Raw genomic sequence first — 24830 nt, 5'->3', positions numbered from 1 at the left:
CTGGGCGGTTGCACTTAATCAACCGGAGCATTTATGACTGAGCGGCTGCAGTTAATCAACCGGAACATTTATGACTGAGCGGCTGCAGTTAATCAACCGGAACATTTATAACTGAGCGGCTGCATTAAATGGCGGTTGACCGATCCGGTTTGACTGAACTTTACTGACCGGTTCCGGACTCCTTGACTGAACTCCGGTTGACCAACCGGCTGACTGAGCTTCTTGGACAAACCGGTTGCGGTTGCTTTTACTTCAAACCGAAGTCAAACAACCGGAACGGTATATATATTTCCAACCGGAACGGTATATATATTTCCAACCGAATGGATTTTGCTCAATTTCCCTGAAACAGCAAAACTTTAAGTATTATTTGCAGCCAGTGGGATTTGATCTCTGGTCACCTGTGTGACAGGCAGAGGCATTTACCACTACGCTACAACAGCTTCTTGTTATATTTAAACCAGTTAATATATTTGATATAACTTAGCGGTTTAACATATATTTTTCATAAGTTATAACAATTATTTTCTAACCGGTTTAAAATTAATCTACTTAATTTTTCTATCAATTTCTCCCTTTTTGATTATTTAGAATAAATATTCAAAACTTGTAATGTATGGCCGGTTTTGAGAAAATTAACTTACTTAATTTTTCTATCAATTTCTCCCTTTTTGATTATTTAGAATAAATATTCAAAACTTGTAATGTGTGGCCGGTTTTGAGAAAATTAACTTACTTAATTTTTCTATCAATTTCTCTCTTTTTGATTATTTAGAATAAATATTCAAAACTTGTAATGTATGGCCGGTTTTGAGAAAATTAACTTACTTAATTTTTCTATCACACGTTTTTACACGTTTAACATTTTCTTCACGTTTTTGGCACGTTTAACACGTTTTTGACATTTTTAATTCGTTTAACATGTTTTTCACACGTTTGAACAAGTTTAACATGTTTTTATCAAGTTTAACACGTTTTTGACATGTTTAATACGTTTAACATATTTTTCACACGTTTAACATGATTAACATGTTTTTCACATTTTTTGCACGTTTAATACGTTTTTGGCATGATTAACACATTTTGACACGTTTAACACATTTTTGTCACGGTTAATATATTTTTGGCATATTAAACATGCTTTGACACGTTTAACATATTTTTCACGTTTTGGCACATTTAACACGTTTTTAATATTTTATCATGTTTTGGCACATTTAATATGTTTTTGGCATGTTTAACATATTTGACAAGATTTAACATGTTTTTGACACGTTTAACACATTTTTGGCACATTTAATATGTTTTGGCACGTTTAATGCCAAAACGTGTTAAACATGTCAAAAACATATTAAACATGTTAAACGTGGCAAAAACGTGTTAAATGTGTCAAAAATGTGTTAAACATGTAAAAAATGTATTAAATGCAAAAACGTGAAAAATGTTAAACGTGTGAAAAACTTGTTAAACGTGCCAAAAACATGATAATCGTGTTTAATGTATGAAAAACGTGTTAAACATGTTAAATGTGCCAAATATGTGAAAAACTTGTTAAATATGCCAAAACATGAACAATGTGTCAAAAATGTGAAAAACGTGTCATAAAATGTGGAAAACGTGTTAAACGTGTCAAAAATGTATTAAACGTGTCAAAAATGTATTAAACGTGTCAAAAATGTATTAAACGTGTCAAAAATGTGTTAAACGTACCTAGTGGCGGACCCAGAAATGTTTTCTCGGGGGACCAAATAAATAGTAACGTAGCATTTTTTGGCGATCAAATAAATGCATTTTCTAATTAAAATTTTACTTGATAATTACATAAAAATACTAACAAACACAATTACAAAATACTAATAAGCACAATTACTAAATTATTCTTGTCCATGGGTCGGTACAAAAGAAGACAAATTTATTCTACGAGATTCCATTTGTTGAAAATATTGCAATATTGGCTCATTTTTAATTGTTGAGAAAATATATTTCTCAACATATACAACTAAACTATCATTCATCCATTCATCTCCCATTCGATTACGCAAATTAGTCTTCACGGTCTTCATTGCAGAAAAAACTATTTCAACGGATGCAGTTGCAACTGGTAAAACTAAAGCCAACTCTATCAATCGATAAACCAATGGAAAGACTATATGTTTTTCTGTTGCAACCAATTTCTGAGAAAAAATTCCCAAGTCTTCAATTGAAGAAAATTGAGAATCATCCCGCAAATTAAATAAGTAAGCCTGAAGTTGTTGTTCCAAAATTAAATAATCACTGCCTGTGAAATCTTCGAATTAAAGTTTGGCAAGACGAATGAGTTTACGAATATCAAATTTGGTGAATAAATTTCTGGGATGAAAACATGATATGCAACCAAGTAATTCTGTATTAACTTCTGAAAAACGATTACTCAATTCTTGCATAATCAAGTCAACAACCTAGCATTAAATAATAAATAATAACTATTAATAGATAATAAATAAGAACTATTAATAGATAAGAAATAATATTTATTATACCTGACAAAAGATTTCCACACGATAATGATGAAAATTAGTGATGAGTTCCCCTTTTTCCCTTCGCCTACCATTGCTATCAATTATCATATGCTCATTCATATAAAGTATTGAGATCGAGTATAATTGACAAAAACTATTAGCTTGGTCCAAAATATCATGTCATCCATCTTCTCTAAATTTTTGTAATTGATTTTTCGAACTCGCAATCACTAACATGACTTGAACTATATTTTGATCTCCTCTTTGTAGGCAAAGTGATAACTCACTTGTAATTCCCAATAAATTTTTTATCAAATGCAACACAAAAACAAATTCATAAAACTAACTATATAAAAAAATATGAAAATCTAATTTAATAGATTTCAGCCTAGTTTTATGAGAATATAAAAAAAATATAAATAAGAACAAAAATACAAAAATGTGATAAACATATATTATCAAGTGAATAAACACTCGAGATTATTAATATAGAATATTAATGTATATAAAAATAATATATCAAATTCTTTATTTAAATACTGAGCAAAACCAATGTAACTATTTTAACTTGTTTATTAATATTAATTTATATTTTCTTATAAATTTTTGAAATAGTTTTAAAATTAAAAAATATAAAACACTATTATTATTTTAATTGTTATATTTTACCCTTATAAGTAATTTGTATTATTAATTATACTGAAATAAATAAAAAATAACGTATAATTATTATATAAATATAATTTTAAAATAAATAATATTATTATATGATTTACATTATTTTATACATAATTTTTTATTTTATTTATATAAATAAATCTTATTTATATATTAATTAAAATTTATGTATTATTATAAATATTTGTATATTAGAAAATATTGTTAGTATAAAACAAAATATTAATTAAAATTTATGTATTATTATAAATATTTGTATATTAGAAAATATTATTAGTATAAAATAAAATATTAATAATAATTATTTTAATAAAATTATATTTAAAATAAAATAATATAATTATGAATTAGTTTATAGATAAATTATATTTTAAAATATAATAAATAAATTAAAGGTGAGGCCAAAAGTTTGATCACCTACCTTGACCTCATGTTCACTGTTCAGTTACAAAGCCACCTGGACTAAGAGTTACTTGTCAAATATATATAAACAAATTATTTTAAGGTTGGAGGAGGCCCGGGCTCCTCAAGGCCCCCTTGTAGGTTCGCCACTGAACGTACCAAAAACGTGAAAAGCATGTTAAACGTGCCAAAAACGTAAAAAATGTGTTATGTCAAAAACGTGTTAAACGTGCCAAAATGTGAAAACGTGCCAAAAACATAAAAATGTGTTAAACGTGTAAAAAACGTGTGAAACGTACCAAAAATGTGAAAAACGTGCCAAAAACGTGTCAAACATGTCAAATACATGAAAAACATGTTAAACATGTCAAAATCGTGAAAAACGTGTTAAACGTATAAAATACGTGTTTAACGTGTTAAAAACGTGAAAAACATGTTAAACGGGCCAAAAACGTGAAAACATGTTAAACGTGTTAAAAATCTGTTAAACGTGACATAAATGTGATAAACGTGTTTCAAGTGTGAAAAATGTGTTAAACATTTCAAAAACATGAAAAACGTGTTAAACGTGTTAAATTTACCAAACTAAAAGAAAAATATCAGTTCAATATTTTTAATCCTAAATTCTAAAAACAAATATTATCGATTGAAACTTTAATCGTGTTTTAAATAATAAAAAAATAAATTATTTTGTTGAAAAAAATATATAAAAAAATTGGAATTATAATTTTGATATAAAAAGATTGGAATTTAGAACTATAAAATTACAATATATTGAATTTCATGGTAATTTTAATTCCAATTCAAATTCTTAATATTAAAGTGTCTACCAAACATAAGATTTGGAATTGGACCCTCCAATTCCAATTCCAATTCCAATGCTAATTACAGAGTTATCAAACACACCTTAATCTAAATTGAAATGAAATAAATGATAAGTAACTAGATATTTTTTTTATTTTAATCCTTGCGAGAACTCTGATAGTGAAAAATAGTGTTTATAAATGAAATCAATACCAAAAATATCTATAATTATAGTGGAAAACAGATAAAATTATAACCATCGACATCTTAGTTTATATATGAACCAACTCACCTATGAAAACAATGATATATGTAAAGCCTACATGGATCAAATCAGTTCTTCTATGGAGGGGAACTTAAAGTTAAGGTTTTAAATTACTAATTAGTGTCAAATGATTCGAGTTTTTGTGATGAAATTAACCGTCATTGATTAAATACATTAAATACATTTTGATATTTCCTTGATAGAATGCTTCACTTTTCTCTATTCTACTAATCCTTATTAGGTTAGTGAATGGTCAAAGGTAAAGACTAATATTAGTAATTACCTTCTTAACTTAAAAGTAAATTTTTTGTTTGATGAAATTACATTCTTAACTTAAAAGTAAATTTTTTGTTTGATGAATTGAATCATTTATTCGTAAAAGATTGAGGCATACATTAGTGATTTGAATTCCTACGGTGATTATGAGCTTTGATGTTTTTTATTAGTATGACAACCTATCTTTGTGGCCCAAAGAGAGGAGATTAGCATGCTGGAACAGATGAAGACTGATTTATTTATTTTTTGAGCAAGTTAAGATTTGTGACTGTCTATAATTCACGTTGCAACAAATTCTATGAGTCTATGACAATGTCATTATTGATATTGTTGTCATTTTTATAAGAGAAGTTAGAAATATCCATGTTGAATTCAGTAAACAAAATAATATACCTTTTATTTATTTTACAAAATATATATTTTATTATCATATATTAATATTCTTTTAAGTTATTTACCGAAAAAAAAACATTCTCAAAATTATCACAAATTAATATCTTTTAAATAATCCAAAGATTACTTTTAAAAATATTATCGGAACAAGCTCCAAATTGATCATTATCTTTTAAAAGATTATTGTTACCCAACCATTTTTATCTAATTTGTAACATAAAACTAATTCACATATATATTAGCGGTGAAAGAATAAAATTAAATAAAAATTGATGTTCCAAAATAATAAGTTGTGTAAAAATAAATATAAGTACTCTTCAAGTGATAATTGTAGGAATTTTCTTTAGTCCTAAATTCATGATTCTAAACAAATACATATTAGATTTCTTTTCTTTCAGGCTTTAATCTATAATCTTATAGATCGATAATATCTAACATGGATGAATCACAATCCTAATACATAAATTTTTCTATGTCCATAAGTTGATTAAACAAGCGGAAGCGTACCTGAATTCATGATGAAGATCTTTGAGTTTGGGTTTGCTCTTCCAATTCTACAAGCGGTTTTCTCCCTTCTTCTCTCTTACGATGGAGGTTAATGAGAAAATGAAAACTGGCTACTTGTGAATCGGGGAACCACAACCCTTTTATATTTATTTATTTATTTATTATTTAACCATCATAAATAATAAATAAATTGACGGTTTCTACACATAATAAATCGTACCATACTAATAACCCAACATGACTTAGCCCAATAACCAAAATACTTTAGTGGATCACTTTATCAATTGGGTTCTGAATAGACAATAGTCCAAACACATTATTTATATATATTAGTCCAATAAATCTAACAATCTCCCACTTGGACAATATATATAATTACATGTGTTCATCTTTATGCGCAAATAATGTGGCTATCATAATTTAAAGTCACTCCAAATCAATCTCGTCCATTAATCATATCAACATTGAACCAAAGCGGTTTAATTACATTAGTTCGTAATTCAACCCATCAATGATCACGAATATCAATATAATTAAATGACATAGATCATAGTACGGATGTGTAGCATAGAAATGACATCCAGTGTGATCCATCATGTCAACTTCTAACTGGTCCCTAATGAGATCAAAATTTTCTATAAACAGAGTGTAGCAAAATTCTTTATTATCCATAAACTGCAGTAATCAATAAGTCTTTATAACATACATATATATAGAAACAAACTCCCACTAAATCTGAATATCTTCAAATAACATAACACCCATTTGAGCAGTATGCTCCAAAAAGACCTTGGGTGGTAATCCCTTAGTTAGCGGATCCGCAATCATAGAGTTTGTACCAATATGTTCTATATATAAATGACCACTCTGAACTCTTTCTTTAACAACTAGGAACTTGATGTCAATGTGCTTTGACTTAGTTGAACTCCTATTGTTGTTCGAATACATGATTGCTGATTTATTGTCACAGAATAACTTTAGTGGTCTTTCAATTCCTTTCACAATCTTTAGCTCAGTGACAAAATTCCGCAGCCACATTCCATGATTGGATGCCTCATGACATGCTATAAATTCAGCGGCCATAGTGGAAGAAGCAATGAGTGTTTGTTTAACACTTTTCCATGAGATTGCTCCTCCAGCAAGCATGAAGATATAACCTGAAGTGGATCTCCGACTATCTTGGCATCCAGCAAAATCCGAATCTGAATATCCAACGATCTCCAGTTGGTCCGATTTCTTATATGCGAGCATGTAGTCTTTAGTTCTTTTCAAATAACGCATAACCCGCTTGACTGCTACCCAGTGATCCATACCAGAGTTACTCAGATATCTGCCTAACATTCCGACAATATATGCCAAATCTGGTCGAGTACAGACTTGTGCATACATCAAACTTCCTACTGCAGATGCATAAGGAATTTTCTGCATTTCTTTAACTTCAAGATCATTCTTAGGACATTGTTGAAGACAAAATTTGTCTCCTTTAACAACGGGGGTGTTTCCTGATTTACAATCCTGCATGCCATATCTCTTTAGTACATTTTCAATGTAACTCTTTTGTGACAATCCAAGTATACCTCGAGAACGATCTCGATGTATCTGAATTCCTAATACAAAAGAGGCATCACCAAGATCTTTCATTTCAAACTTAGTTGAAAGAAATCTTTTAGTTTCATGCAGTAAGCATGTATCATTGCTAGCGAGCAATATATCATCAACATATAAAATCAGAAAAATATGTCTGCTCCCACTAAATTTGTGGTATACACAATCATCAATTAAATTACTCTTAAAACCAAAGGAGATAATAATTTCATGAAATTTGTGATACCATTGACGAGAAGCTTGCTTGAGACCATATATGGATTTCTTTAGTTTACAAACCATTTTGTTTGGATCTCCCACCACAAAATTTTCTGGTTGGTTCATAAAAATTGTTTCATCAATGTTTCCATTTAGAAACGCAGTCTTAACATCCATTTGGTGTAGCTCAAGATCAAAATGCGCCACTAATGCCATGATCGTCCTAAAAGAGTCCTTTGTCGAAACAGGGGAAAATGTTTCTGTAAAATCAATACCTTCCCTCTGAGTGAAACCCTTTGCAACAAGACGTGCCTTATATCTTTCTACATCACCCTTTGAATCCTTTTTGGTTTTAAATATCCATTTACAACCAATAGGTTTCGCACCTTCAAGTAATGAGACTAGATCCCAAACGTCATTGTCTTCCATAGACTTAATTTCTTCATTCATGGCAATAATTCATTTATGAGAATTAGAACTATGCATTGCTTGATGTAAGTTGATAGGATCATCTTCCATCATTTCAACGCTATCTTCATGTTCTTGGAGAAATACAATATAGTCATCCGAAATAGCATTTCTCCTTTCTCTCGTGGATCTCCGTAATGGCATTTGTTCTTGAGGTTGTTGAGTTTGTTCTTCAGGAATGTTTACCTCATTTTCAATGGGAAGATTTGTATTATTGTCTTGAAGTTCTGGAATTACTTCTTGATTAATATCATAAATAAATTCATGATTATCATCAGTAGCAATTATAGGAATTTGAACAAATTCCTCTTCAAATACAAATTCCTTAGTATTTCTCCCCTCAAACTCAATATCCTCAAAGAACACTGCATTTCCCGTCTCAAAAAATAGTTCTGTTCGTGGGAACAAAAAACTTATAACCCCTTGATTTCTCAGAATATCCAATAAAGTAACAACTAACTGTTTTGGAGTCCAATTTCTTTTCATGAGGCTTATAAGGCCTTGCTTCTGCTGGACATCCCCAAATATGAAAATGCTTTAGGACTGGCTTTTTACCGGTCCAAAGCTCATAAGGAGTTTTAGTTGTTGCTTTAATTGGAACTCTATTGAGAATATATGTTGCAGTCTTTATTGCTTCTCCCCAGAGAGATTCCGGTAAAGTAGAATGAGAAATCATGCTTCTTACCATATCTTTAAGAGTTCTGTTTCGTCTCTCAGATACACCATTCATGCGAGGAGAACCTGGCATAGTGTATTGAGGTACAATTCCACATTCCTCTAGGAATTTAGCAAATGGTCCTGGACGTTGTTCTCCTGATCCATCATATCGACCATAGTATTCACCACCACGGTCAGATCTGATAGCTTTAATTCTTTTACCAAGCTGATTTTCTACTTCAACTTTGTATGCCTTAAACACGTCCAGTGCTTGGGACTTCTCACTAATGAGATAAAGGTAGCCATATCTTGAATAATCATCTATGAACAAAATAAAATATCGTTGACCATTCCAAGAAGCCGTAGGGAATGGCCCACAAATATCAGTATGAATGAGTTCTAAGAGGTCTGTAGTTCTGTTGGCACCCAATTTCCTTACGTTTGTTTGCTTTCCCTTAATACATCCAATACAAACCTCAAAATTGGAAAAATCAAGAGAATCAAGAATTCCATCATTTACAAGCCTTTCAATTCTGTGTTTAGATATATGACCTAAACGCTTGTGCCAAATTGATGCAGAATTTTCAGTTGTTAATTTTCTTTTAGTACCGCGATGACTTGTATGCAAAGTTTCATTATATGAGGCAATTGTATCAAGTAAATATAGATTATCATAAACTGACAAAGAACCATTTGTAATAATATTTGAATTTAAAGAAAGACTAAACTGACCATTTCCAAATGAACAATAATAACCAAATTTGTCCAAAACGGAAATAGAAACCAAATTCCGTCTAAAAGACGGTACAACAAAAGTGTCTTTCAAATCCAAATAAAAACCAGTTCTTAATAATAATCTAAAATTCCCAATAGCCTCAACTTCAACTGATTTGCCATTGCCCACAAAAATGAATCTTTCATCATCACTTGACTTTCGGCAGCTCAAGCAACCATGCATAGAAACACTAATGTGAGTAGTAGCACCAGAATCTACCCACCAAGTGTGACTCGGTACTGAAGTTAAATTAACCTCAGAGCAAACTAAAGTAAGAGATTTACCTTTCTTTGCACGCCATGCGTGATATTTAGTGCAGTCCCTCTTCAAGTGTGTGGATTGCCGACAAAAGAAACAACTAAATTCCTCATTTTCTTTAGTTTGTTGTTTCTTTTGCACGGGACCACCTGCAGCTTCTTTAGGGTTCTTCCTTTTATTCTTTTTATCTCTGAAATTACTTCCTGAAGCCAAATGAGCACTTTCAGTCCAATCTTGCTTCAATCTCTCTTCTTCTTGCACACAATATGAAATTAACTCATTAAGAGTCCATTTCTCCTTCTGACAGTTATAACTGACCTTAAATTGATTAAATTGTGCAGGAAGAGAGATCAAAACCAAATGCACGAGCAATTCATCAGAAAGCTCTAACTTTAGTGCTTTTAGTTTTGAAGCAAGGTGAGACATTTCCATTATGTACTCCCTTATGTTTCCTTTTCCCTTATACTTCATTGAGGTCAAACTCGCAAGAAGCGTGCTTGTTTCAGCCTTATAGTTTTTTGCAAAACGTTTCTCAATTTCCTCAATGAATTCCTTAGCATTAGTGACTTCAGAGATATCACTCCTAAACGTTTCTGGAATTCCTCGCTTAATGATCATTAGACACATGCGATTTGATCTTTCCCATTTTTCAAGGTCCTGTTTTTCAACAAGGGAACCTTGATCCGTAATAATGGGTCGATCAATCCGAAGCGCAAGGTCTAGATCCAAACACCCGAGGATAATCAAAACATTATCCTTCCAATCCTTAAAATTATTTCCATTCAGTATAGGAATAGAATTGACATTGGCAGATATTGTAGATGCGGAAGCATTAACTGAAATTAAACAAAAAATACTATGAACACATTTTTCACATCTTGATTAATAAATTCACATTGAGATTTTTCCATCAACAAAAAAAAAAAAATATCTAGCACAACATTAATATTTAGTCTTTGGACAGAAATATTAACTTGTAAGTGATATTTTGTGCAATGATCAAATACTGACAATAAATCCTGTCAAACAATGATTCTATCTTTGGATTGAATTATTGTTCACATGGAACCGAATAATCGTCACATATTCATCATCACAGGTACTTCTGTAATTCGGCCCGACAATATTAATCTATCTTTGGACCGATATAATATCCGCATGAATTACAGACGTATTTATCATTTAAAATCTATATACCGAATCAACATTCACAAGACAGATTACTTTGGTAATATGTTGTTTCAATTGATTAGTTAGAATAATAAACTCCTTAAATCTCAAAAGCCGAATTGAATTTATTAATTAAATTCTTAATTCCTTAAATTCTTAATTATTTTCTTAATATTATTTTATTTACGTCATAATAATATTATGAAAGAGATATATAACCCGTATATATATTTTAAATATAATTCTTTAAAAATATATATATATATATATATATAATTCTTTAATTATATTTTTTTTATGTTCCAAATAAATAAATATATATCACATAATAATATATATTTAATAATATATATATCCTTAATTAGAGTTCAATAATATATATCGGTTACAGAGTTTTCTGTAAATACATATATTTAATAATATATATATCCTTAATTAGAGTTCAATAATATATATCGGTTACAGTTTTCTGTAAATACATATATTTAATAATATATATATCCTTAATTAGAGTTCAATAATATATATCTCAATAATATATATCGGTTAAATACATATATTTAATAATATATATATCCTTAATTAGAGTTCAATAATATATATCTCAATAATATATATCGGTTATATATTTCCTTAATTGAGGTTATATGATTTATTTATAATAAAATCTTTATTTATTAAATAAATAATTAAAATTTTGAACTTTTCAAAACATAATATTTAATTTATTCTTTAAATAATAAATTAAAGATTTACAGAAAATAATAATAACCAGAATCGCATACCCAAAAAATCATTCTTCTTCAAATCATCTTTACTACGATAACCCTAAAAATCATTCTTCTTCAAATCATCTTTACTAGATATCTTAATTCATGATTTAATCATAATATGATATCATAAAAAAAAATCTTAATACCAATTGTAGGAATTTTCTTTAGTCCTAAATTCATGATTCTAAACAAATACATATTAGATTTCTTTTCTTTCAGGCTTTAATCTATAATCTTATAGATCGATAATATCTAACATGGATGAATCACAATCCTAATACATAAATTTCTCTATGTCCATAAGTTGATTAAACAAGCGGAAGCGTACCTGAATTCATGATGAAGATCTTTGAGTTTGGGTTTGCTCTTCCAATTCTACAAGCGGTTTTCTCCCTTCTTCTCTCTTACTATGGAGGTTAATGAGAAAATGAAAACTGGCTACTTGTGAATCGGGGAACCACAACCCTTTTATATTTATTTATTTATTTATTATTTAACCATCATAAATAATAAATAAATTGACGGTTTCTACACATAATAAATCGTACCATACTAATAACCCAACATGACTTAGCCCAATAACCAAAATACTTTAGTGGATCACTTTATCAATTGGGTTCTGAATAGACAATAACCTAATCACATTATTTATATATATTAGTCCAATAAATCTAACAATTAAATCATGGATTTCAAGATGGTATGAAATCAAGGTTCTAGTACTAATTAATCTATATCAAAATTATTGAAATTTGGCCTAGACACTTGTTTGAAATATAGCAACTAGCAACAAACAAAGGAAACTGAAATAATAATAATAATAATAACATGCATCCATACAAATGAATCTCATGTCTTTCCATACATTGTCGAATCTCTTCCAATACACAAAATACATTTTTTATTCAAATAATAATATAAATAATTAGCTTTATATGAATGCTCTAAAAAAAAGTTTTATAATATTTGATTGTCATTTTTAAAGGAAAATATTTGATTGTCAATTGATAATTTAAGACTTTCTAACATTAAATAAACAGTTAAACATAAAAATATTGTCTTTATATCATAACTTACAAGTTCTTTTAAATAAACCTAAATCACCTTCAAAGTTTCAAAATGCGTGATAATACATTTATAATTGTTATCTATTTTACACTTAATTTAATATGGATGCAACTAATTTTATTCAACTTTTTTAATAATAATGTTCCAAATATAATGTTTTAAAAATTAATCTATATAGATCATGATTACATTTATAAATATATTTGCACCATTTATCCAAATAATTATCTACAAATTATATACCTTGAAACCTATACTTTAGAATAATATCATACTCCAAATAATTATCTACAAATTATATACCTTGAAACATATACTTTAGAATAATATTATGATAATATGATCTAATTAGTAATTTTCTTTTGTACTATTTTTCTTTATTTAATAAAAATGTAAATATATTTAAAGAAAATGTTAATGTAAAGTTGAGTAGTTTATGTTATGTGACTAATTGTGTTTATGTTGTGTCGTGTCTATACCCGTGTTGTGTCTGTGTCGGCTCTTGACCGTGTTACGATCGTATAAACTCATAATCGTGTCGTGATTGTGTCGTCTCGTACTTGTGTCGTGTCTAACTCACAATCCAAGTGAAATAATATCGTATTGTGTCGTTCCATACTAATATTGTGTTTTATTATGTCGATTCATTACATATAGATGATTAGCTATAAGTGGTTGGTTTGTGTGTAATTGTGTAATCTCAATATTTTAATATTATATGTTCAATGGCTTGCAATGTGTAATATCTTAATAATAATTTCATTCATTCAATATTGTAAGTACATAATATCTTCCTTTGCATTTTATTCCCGTACAAATTTTAAAATATTAAAAAAGAGATGAAAGAACAAAAACAATACCTGCATATTTTTTACTACAATTGAATTAGACATCATGGCTTATCAAAAAATTGAATAGATAAATAAATTAATTACTACCCAATCTCCTAGAGCTAAAAAGTCGACTAGAATATGATTTTGCAAATCTCTTTTTACCCTCATAGAATGAATATCAATGGATATAAGTAGTAAATCTCTCCACATGGATTGAAGCCTCATTATTGCAACAAAATAAGACCTAATTTCTTACTCGGATAATGATTTGAACACAATATAAACACGAGTCTATACGATCACGACACGAACATGTATTTATACGATCACAAGTTAGCATGACACGAGTATGAATCGACACACGAATCGACACGAACACGATTAGTTACCGTTTAACCCAAACTTGATATGACATAACTCAACATTTTCAATTACTTTCTTTATAGTGTTTTAAAGAAATTTCATTTTCAACTTTTACAATTACTCTTTCTTTTTCAACTTTATTAAAGTATCAACCAATATTACACTATAAAGATAGAGATAATTAATGCAAATTTGGTATTATCTTGTTTCTTATCAATCTCACATTCATATTATCAGAAGATAAATAAATAAGTTTATCCGAAGGCTGTGGATTTACAGAAGTCGTCAGTAGAAGCCATAACTAGACATGCAGCTGAAGCGAATTATAGACACTAAGCTATTCTGAGAGTAAGACCACTCATTGTACCCGGGCTTCCTAACATTCTGATATCAAACACTCAAAACCACTTAGCAAAACAGTTGTTCTAATCCTAATCTTATCTTAAAATCTTAATCAACCACTATATGTGTATTCGTGTCTTAACAATGCAGAAATTTGTAGCTCGCGAGACTTTGGTTTGGTTGAATAAGCACAACAATCGTTGGCTGTAACTACTGCCATCGCAAGAAAGATATGCTGAAAGACAGAGTTGTAAACTCACAATTCTGATGACTACAACAGAACAATTCCAGACAACTTAATGAAGATTCAGGATGAAAATAGAATGAGGAATCACGTACCCTAGATCTATACAAATCCTAAGATAAATTGAATCAACACAAACCGACATGATACAACACAATATTATTACGAAACAAAACAACACGATACAATATTATCGATCTCAATCGGGTCGTGGGTTGGACACGAGACGAAACGATCACGACACGCTTAAGATTTATATGATTGTAACACGATCACGAGTTGACAAAGAACACGATTATAGACACGTGTCGTGTCTATACTTGTATTGTGTCTGTGTCGACTCGTGAACATGTTACGATCGTATAAATTCATGATTGTGTCGTCTCATGTTGTACTGTGTCGGTTCCGTACTAATACTGTGTTGTACCGTCTCGATTCGTATTGATTAAACCCATTGCACAAATGTACGCCGGACAACTAATTAACATACTCACATTCCCATATTGTTCAACAATCTGAACCATAAAAAATGCTCACCATCTTAATTACTTAAGATTTCTATTATAATTAGTTAACCTAATACTTGTTATACACTAAAAAAAAATTAAAAACAAATTGAATAAATTCCCACAAATAAATTATTTGAGAATCATTACCTAATTACGTACCTAACTTTCAACGAAATAAAGAAAAAGACACCTCAAAAATGAAAAACATGTCATTTACAGTTTATTCTGTAGGGAAATTTGATCAAATAATCTCAAAGATGAGGTTATTTGATCTATGGTAATTTATTAATTTTATTGCGCTCGTGGTGATTTTATTTTTTTTGGACGATTTTGCCCTTGTCGCGAAACGCTAAGTGACTTAGCGTTTCGCTAAGTGGATTAGGTTTAGTATAAATACTCTAATTTTTCATTTTCTTTCTCTCTCTTCTTTTGTTCTCTCTTTCACGGCGGCGGCGACGGCGGCGACGAAGGCGACGGTGCTTATGCAGATACAGATTTACGTTCTTATTTACCTAATCTTTATTTCACCCTAACCTAAATCGATTTTTTTTATTATACGATTTTCATTTTTTCAAACCCTAACCTTAAACCTATTGTTATATAAAATAACCTGTTCTTATTTGGTTCATATTGGTTTATATTTGGTATTTGATTCATATTGGTTCATATTTGTGGTTTATATTGGTTCATATACGTCGATGATAATATTTGCAGATAATCTCGGATCATATAGGTTCCGTTTCAGAGAAGTTTCTCCAAGAACTTACCGTTTCGCTAAGTGCTTACCGTTTCGCTAAGTGCTTACCGTTTCGCTAAGTGCTTATCGTTTCGCTAAGTGCTTACCGTTTCGCTAAGTGCTTACCGTTTCGCTAAGGACTTTTCGTTTGGTGAAATGTGATACACTATTTGATATTCAATTATGTTAAAACTTCATACATAAACATGAGTTGTCTTAGCTCAGTTTGTAGAATGTGTTTCTTTTAAGTATGTGGTCGTGGGTTCGATTCCCACAGACGGTGTTTTCATGTTTGTTTTTTTTTACTTTTGCATAAATGAAATAGTATTGAAAGAAATGAAACAAAAGCAAATTAAACATTCATTAACAAATATCCAAAGAAAGTAGTTCACTTTTTACATATTATTATTTTCTTAATTAAAATTAATTTATTTTATTGAAGTAATCTTCAGTCCTACTCTTGAATCCAATTTGTCCAAAAGTCAATGCCAAGAACAATCTCATGTGCCAAGTGAGAGCAGGGCCAGTTGGGAAGTGAGCAAGCTCAGTCCCAATGCTGGAAAGAAGAGTCCGGTCAAACTGTTGTCGTTGATCGCCGGAATACTAGAAGGTGCTAACCATCCGATCAACCCAAACCCAATCACGTTCAGATCTTTCCAATCCCTCTCGAAACTACAATTAATCAAACAAACAAATTTCAATTCTATTCTTATTTTCTTACATTACATACATACATGATACATAACATGTAAACTTTCCACCTGAGGCTTTTGCAACCATCAAAGGGTTTATGGCTTTAACTGGAGCCTTTAGGAATCCTGAGCTTAGTCTCACCTTAGCGAAATGCTGAGCACTTAGAGAAACGGTAAGTCCTTGGATAAACATAACCATTTCTCTACAAATGAGAATTTGATTTATGCAAAAGTAAAAAAAAAAACATAAAAACACCGTTTGTGGGAATCGAACCAACGACCACATACTTAAAAGAAACGCACTTTACCAATTGAGCTAAGACAACTCATGTTTATGTATGTACTTTTAACATAATTGAATATCAAATAGTGTATCACAATTCACCAAACGAAAAGTCCTTAGCGAAACGGTAAGCACTTAGCGAAACGGTAAGCACTTAGCGAAACGGTAAGCACTTAGCGAAACAGTAAGTTCTTGGAGAAACTTCCCTGAAACGGAACCCATATGATCCGAGATTATCTGCAAATATTATCATCGACGTATATGAACCAATATGAATCAAATACCAAATATAAACTAATATGAATCAAATAAGAACATGTTATTTTATATAACAATAGGTTTAAGGTTAGGGTTTGAAAAAATGAAGATCGTATAATAAAAAAATCGATTGAGGTTAGGGTGAAATAAATATTAGGTAAATAAGAACGTAAATCTGTATCTGCATAAGCACCGTCGCCTTCGTCGCCGCCGTCGCCGCCGTCGTGAAAGAGAGAACAAAAGAAGAGAGAGAAAAAAAATGAAAGAAATGAAAAATTAGAGTATTTATACTAAACCTAATCCACTTAGCAAAACGTTAAGTCACTTAGCGTTTCGCGACAAGGGCAAAATCGTCCAAAAAAAAATAAAATCACCACAAGCGCAATAAAATTAACAAATTACCATCAGATCAAATAACCTCATCTTTGAGGTTATTTGATCAAATTTCCCCTTCTGTACCCCATGTTGTCTGTCTTTTTTTTTTTTTTTTATTCCATTAATAAAATTCCATCCGGCCACTTTAAAAAATAAATTAAAAAATCTATTATTTGTCTTCTAGCTATCCGTTTTCTCACATTCTTATATTATTATTATTTTTAAAATTCAATATGTATTGAAACCGCTTTAAATGGTTTAGTATATTAATATTTTGACTAGATGAATCCAACATCCATTGTTAATGTCAGTATGTAGCTGGTTTATTAATAAAAGAAAACAAAAAGTAAAAATAAAAGAAAAAAGAAAGCAAAAAGTTAAATTCGAAAAAGAAAGTATAATTGTAAAAGTTAAAAATGATTTTTTTTAAATATAAAGAAAGAGAAATTGAAAGGTTGAGTTATGTCATATCAAGTTTGAGTTAGACTATGACTAATCGAAGTGTTTGTCTCGATTCGTGTATAGATTCATACTTATATCGTGCCAACTTGTGATCGAGTGGATACATGTTCGTGTCGTAATCGTACAGACTCGTGTTTATATCGCATCCAAATTATTATCCGAATGAAAAATACAGTCTTATTTTATTGCAGCAATGGGGTTTCAAACCCTGTGGAGCTTTCTACTTATATTCATGCTCTAAGGGTGAAGAGAGATCTGCAAAATCATATCCTAGTGTTTGTTTGTTTGTTATCAACATTGGGACTTATTTTCTCAGTTTCCTTTAGTGAGACCATTGTACATGATTTGAATTTTGATGTTGTCACTTTAAAATATACTTGTGTCGTGGCAATTTGTGATCGTGTCAAATCATTTTTGTATCGTGCCAACTTGTGATTGTGTCGATTCATATTTGTATCGTGATCGGAATCGACTCGTGTTTGTATTGTGTCGTGCCCCGCCGAACTGTCTTCACCACCACCAGGTTTGTCACGAGCGTCGCTACAATCTCCATGTTTTAATTCTTTATATTTTACACCCTCAATGACTTAGTCACGTTGTTTTAAGAACGGTTTAAAATATATCATTTCAAGTTGAATAACAAAACATTCTCACAGTTATAACCTCTATTTAATTAGAATTCATAACTTTTATCTACAAGTAAATAAAATTAAAAATAAGAATAAGAATGAAAAATTATTCAGAACTTTAAAGTAAAATAAAGTTAAAAGTTAAAATATAAATTTTTTCATAACTTTAAAGTAAAATTAAATTAAAAGTATGAATGGGGTTAATTTTTTTTTTTTTATAATAACACTTTTTTATTGCTTAACATATAATAAAAGACTGATTTATAAACAATTTTATAAATTATTTTTTATTTTTTGGTTTTTCTCACTATATAAATTGTTTTTAAGTGGTAACATGGATGATGATAAAATTAGTTAAATTGTTATTTGATTTTTAATTTTGTATTGTTTTTAATTGGGGCTCAAATTTTGAATAATTGTATTAAATCGTTTTTAAGTGGTAACATGTATTAAAAATCGTTTAATTTATCAGCAAAAATATTAAATATTATTATTTTATTTTTATAAAATTTAGAATTTAAATATAAAAAATAAATTCAACCCGTTACAAACTCAAATAATATAGTTTTTCATCCAATATCATTCAAACTAACCCAAATAACATGCATAAGAATCTAACAAAGCCTAAAAACATTCTCCATACATGGGGAAAAGTGCAGAGGATAAAAAAAAAAAGCGCTGGTGACCCCTTTTACTGTTTTTAGACGAAATTGCCCCAGTTGCGTCACGCAACCTAAGGTTGCGTGACGCAATTTTTTATTTTTTTATTTTTCAAAAAATTTTAATTATGAATTTTTTTTAACGAAAATGCACCAGTTGCGTTACACAATCGCGTCACGCAACTCCAGTTGCGTCACGCAACCCCAGTTGCGTCACGCAATCGCGAGACGAAAAAAAAAATTAAAAATAAAAAATAAAAAAATTCGATTGTGTCACGTAACTGGAGTTGCGTTACGCAAGGGTACAATTGTCATTAAAAAAAACAGAAGGTCACCAACACTATTTAAATTATGCACTCACACAATCGGTTATTCACCCTATTAGTGGAGTCATTTCCTCAAATTTCCCGTTGCATGAGGAGACAAACAGAATTCTTTGGGTTTATCAAAAAAATATTATAATATATATTACTAAGTCAAGTTTTTATATAAAATTTTGAACAGATCCACACTTAGAAATATATATATATATATATATATATATATATATATATATATATATATATATATATATATATTCTATCCAATTTATATAATTTTGATTTGGATACTTGTATCCAATTTATATTTTAAATATATGGTCGGTTTTTACTTGCATAGGTTTATCTGTTTTTGTCTAGTAAAAATAAATAACAATATTTGAGAAGGATCACTATACTAATTGTTGCATAGCCAACAAAGAGAGTTATAAAAAGACTATAACACTTACATTGACCCTAAACTCTTCATTTTAAGGTTTTTGTTTTATAATTCTTTTATTCTTTATTTAATTCGTAACAAAATATCAAAATTATTATTTTGGTTGTTATGGTTTTATTTTGATCATATAATTATATTTTTGAACTATAATTAATGCATAAATAATAAAAGTCTCAATTCTTTTTTAAAATATATAATATTTTCAATACTTTTTGAGGACACAACTCTTTAATATTTATCCTCTTTCATTTAATTTTCATAATTTATTATTATTATTATTATTATTATTAATGAATTGTTTTTCTAAATTACATTTGTTTTTCACATGACTATTCAAATTTTGTAAACAATCTTAATAGCGCTTAAATGTTAGATGTTACACGTAAACATAATGCTTGCATGTTTACAAGTATACTATTGTAGTTGTTATAACCAAATTTTAGGTTAATTAGTTTGTAATTTTACAACATAGCTTGGCCATGTTTCACTTCAGTTATTTGAAACTAATTTCAATTAACATATAAGTATCCAATCTCTTATATTGTAACCTTGTTCTTGTTCTATTTATTCATTTCAAATTTATTATTATTATTATTATTATTATTATTATTATTATTATTATTATTATTATACCATGGTACCAGCTGATCAGATCTCTCTTCTCATTGGTCCTTTTCATATTTTCAGTAAATTAAACTAGTTCTATCTAAGGCTATTTAAAAAATAAATTGATTATTATTAGGGATTTACAATATTAATTATATATTATATATTAAAAATCAAAATATCACATTTTATATATGATGTGATTTCTTAACAAAGTTTGCTAAAGTGTTTATTATTTATATCCTAATTGATATATTAAAATATTAATTTTAAATATCACTGTTTGATGTTTGATTATTAGGGGAGTCAGGATTTTAGTAGTTTTTTTTTTATAAAAGTAAAATAAAAAATTTCTCCAATATATACAGATTACTATATATAATAAGTTCATTACATAATCTGCACAATTGTTAAGGTACCTTAATTAGAGTCCATCTTCACCAAATAAGTAGTATTTATTTGTGTGTTTTATTTTGCTTTTTTCTTCATTTTTAATTAGTTTCACTTAATAAATAAAATATTATTTTATAAAAAGTAAAAGAAAAAATGTCTATGATTAAAATGATGGTGTTGTTTCTTTCATAATTTTGGTATATATTTATCACTTTCTAGTCTCTCTCAGCAAAAGAAAAAAAAGAAGTTATTTAGTTAAAATAAGAAGAAAAAAACAGTCAAAAATGAAAGGAAAAAGAAAGAATAGACAATAAGTTGGAAAAAAAAGTTTAATAATTTTTTGTTCAAAATAAAACCATAATAATCCAAATCATAAATTTGATATTTTGTTAGAAATTAAATACAGTAAAAGAATTATAAAACAAAAACCTCAAATTAAAAAGTTTGGTCAACCGTAATTAGTGTTATAACTCTCTTTGTTAGCTTTGCTGCAATATAATGATCCTTCTCAAATGTCATTTATTTTTATTGGACAAAAAAACTCGTACTAAAAATAGACCATATATTATATGTATTCATTTAATTGATTTTATTTCATTATCTTTAAATAATTTAACTCATTATTAGTTGAGTATCTGGTCAACATTCTTTCATAACTCAAATAAAAAAATTTATTATAAAAATGTAATTTTGGACAAAAGTAATTATATATTTTTCTATAATAAAAAAACCTTCCTTATATTTTTTTTCACACTAACTAGCTAGGCTAACTATTTTGATTATTAAAATATATATAAATAAAAAAATTGACTTTTATTGTATTTGTTAAGCAATTTAATTTATTATTTATATTGATTCTGTATTCAATTTTAATAATTTAATTTATTCAAACGCGTTTAACCCGAAATAAACTAAATATATCACACCTCTTCTCAACATTGGAAGGATATATTCACTTTTTTTTCTTCTTTTTTATAATATAGATTTAATATTTTTATTTAGAATAATTAATAATAGTCTTATACAGAGTAATCAAACACACATCACAAAAACAATTTCAGCTCTATTTTTTTTCTGTCATAATTAGCCCCCAAATTATACCCATTTTGAAACAAATTCACATGAAGAAAACCATTCTAACTGAAATTCCACTAGAAAAATGATTCATCTTAATGTAAAGATAATGTGCTTAATATCGATCGAACCAACCGCACGTATTCTTACCTAGGAGTGGAAAAAAATATCGATATTAAAGGTATATCGAAAATACCGTAATATATCGAAAATATCGATTTTTAAGGTATAGTAGAAAAAAAAGTAAGGTATGATATCGATACCGAAATTATTGGTACGATAAATGTATTATATTTTAAAATTTTTGGTATACTGAAATATCGAAATATTATTTATAATTTAAAATATATATAAATATATATATATATATATATATATATATATATATATATAATTCTTGTAAGGAAATAATTAAATAAATTTGATATTAATTTAATTATAGAAATATAATTTTTGAATAATATTAAAATATATTAATACTGAAATATTATTCTATATCTCTCTACCTTACCGATGAGATTGATTTTTTTAAGTTAATATGTTTTTTAGGTATTAAAGGGATAATACTAAATAAAAATGTAAGAATCCGAGCCAAAAATGTTTTTCAAAATTTATATATGCGTTCATTATACTAAATAAAAATAAATAATTAATTCTAGAAATGTTTTCTTGTCAATTAAACCATGAATTAATTAAATACCGAACAAATTCATATCAGATATAAATGATATAAATAAATAAAACTATTAAATAAATAAGCTATGATAAAATATTTAGTATTAACATTATTTTTGTTTACCAGCAAAAATAAATAAATTTAATTAACAAATAAATTGGACATGAATGGCACGGACGACACGGATGTCACATATGATTTGGAAAAATTATGGAAAATAAGAGGGTCGAAAATTAGGAAATTTCGATTTAAATTTTGGAAATAATAAATTATTTTATATTTCTTTTGAGAAGTGGGAGGATATAAGTGATTTGTAAAAATTAGGAAGTTTCGAGATGAATTATAGGAAACAAGAACTTATTTTAATTTTTTTTTTATGATAAGTGAAAGGTAATAGGAGATTCCTAAAAATTAGGAAGTTTCAAAATAAATTATAGAAACAAGAACTTATGTTAGTTTCTTTATAAGAAGGAGAAGAGAATAAGATAAAAAAGAAAGGCATAGGAGGTCTTTGCTATTGCGAGCTGAAGTAAGTTTTTCTGGTTATTGAGATTCTTCTGGCCTACGTGTGTAAGAGGGAATCTATTCTGGCCAATTGTTGATATTTGATCCTAATTAGTTGGTTTTACATATCCGAGTAAGTACTCATTATAATTAATATAGTACATATTCTAGACTTGTTTTGATTCTAGGCTAGTTGAGTTCTTATTGTTCTTAATTATGTTTAATTTTTAGATTCAATTGAGTAACACACTCCATATATAATATATGATTCTCGAACTGTTTGTCGAATTAGATTTTAGTATTTTATTTAATACAAATTATCTCAATTTGAAACTCAATTTCCAGAATTTTGGATCATTATCTAGTGCTTAGGCCGCCTGAGAATGATGATCTAAAAATGTTCCTTATCCATTTTTTTTTTTAAAAAATGGTGATAATAAATAAGTTTTGTTAAAAAAAAAAGGTTGAGTTAGATAAATTAAGAGTATATGGTTATTCTTTCATGTTAACGAATCTAAGGAAACATTATGTTGACTCAGGTGTGTTTTCGAGTTCGCAATATTTAATTCAATTTCTACGCCTTTGAGAAAGAGCTGATTGATTAGATCGCGATCAAGTACACAACTGCGATTGATCGACACCGTAATTTGAGAGCAAAACATGTCTATCTCCGTGTGCGGCAAAAGATCTTCATTCTTGGAGGAACTCCAATCTCCGTGTGTCTCCAAGAGAATTCACTACTCTCCTTTGTCTCCTATCCAGAATTTCCCAACGAGGGAGGTAAATGGCTTCCCTCCTTCATCTAATTTGTCGGTCATTGATCATCTCTCGTCTCTCTTCCCGGATATGGACAAACATCTTCTTGAAATGACATTTAAAGAATGTGATAATGATCTTGATTTGGCCAAGAAGAGTTTGAATGAATGACCTACAATTGAGGTTTACTAGGAACATGGACCCAACTGGAGGAAAACCCGAAGATATACATAATAAAGTGAAGACTCAATTACAAGTTCCAGGTGATCATATGCCTTCATGTAAGGATTCGGGTACCATCAATAGTACTGCTGATTGGGTTGAGCTTTTTTGTAAGGGGAATGATGAATGCTTCAAATATGAGTGATGCACGGAATCGTGCGTCTCGAGCTTTAGAGATTTTTGTAAACTCTTTTAATTCCCATGCAACTTCCAAGGCAGTGCAAATCGAGCAGGAGAACATCATGTTGAAAGATAAACTTGAAACATTGATTAATGAGAATAAAATTCTTAAACGAGCCATATTTATTCAACATGAAAGACAGAAAGTATACGACGATATTGAGAGTCGGGAGGTGCACCATCTAAAGCAGATGTTATCCCAATACAAAGAACAACTCAAGACTCTAGAACTGAACAACTATGCTAGCTCTCACAATACATCTCAAACGGGCTGAACAAATCACATCAATTTCAGGGCATTTCAATCCAGATGTCTTTTAGGAGAAGTTCCAAGTCCATGTTTTAATTATTGTTGTAACGTAATTCTAAATAACATTTAATAAAACATAATTTTCTATTTTAATATGGTATTTTTAAAAGACAAAATTATAATTATAGAAACTAATTTTTTACACCTAAGTTTATAAATTTGAAAGATTA

The 24830-nt window shown here is 28.8% G+C and overlaps 1 pseudogene; it reads right to left on the bottom strand.

Annotated features, from left to right (window-relative positions):
• Window positions 1–16245: 16245 nt before the first annotated feature.
• Window positions 16246–16713, bottom strand: LOC124925062 (annotated as a pseudogene).
• Between the last annotated feature and the right edge of the window lie 8117 nt (window positions 16714–24830).

The sequence above is a fragment of the Impatiens glandulifera genome, chromosome 1, assembly GCF_907164915.1.
Source record: "Impatiens glandulifera chromosome 1, dImpGla2.1, whole genome shotgun sequence".
In the NCBI taxonomy this organism is placed as follows: Eukaryota; Viridiplantae; Streptophyta; class Magnoliopsida; order Ericales; family Balsaminaceae; genus Impatiens; species Impatiens glandulifera.
The sequence above is the reverse complement of the archived record's forward strand: the minus strand, read 5'-3'. Positions and strand labels throughout refer to the sequence as shown.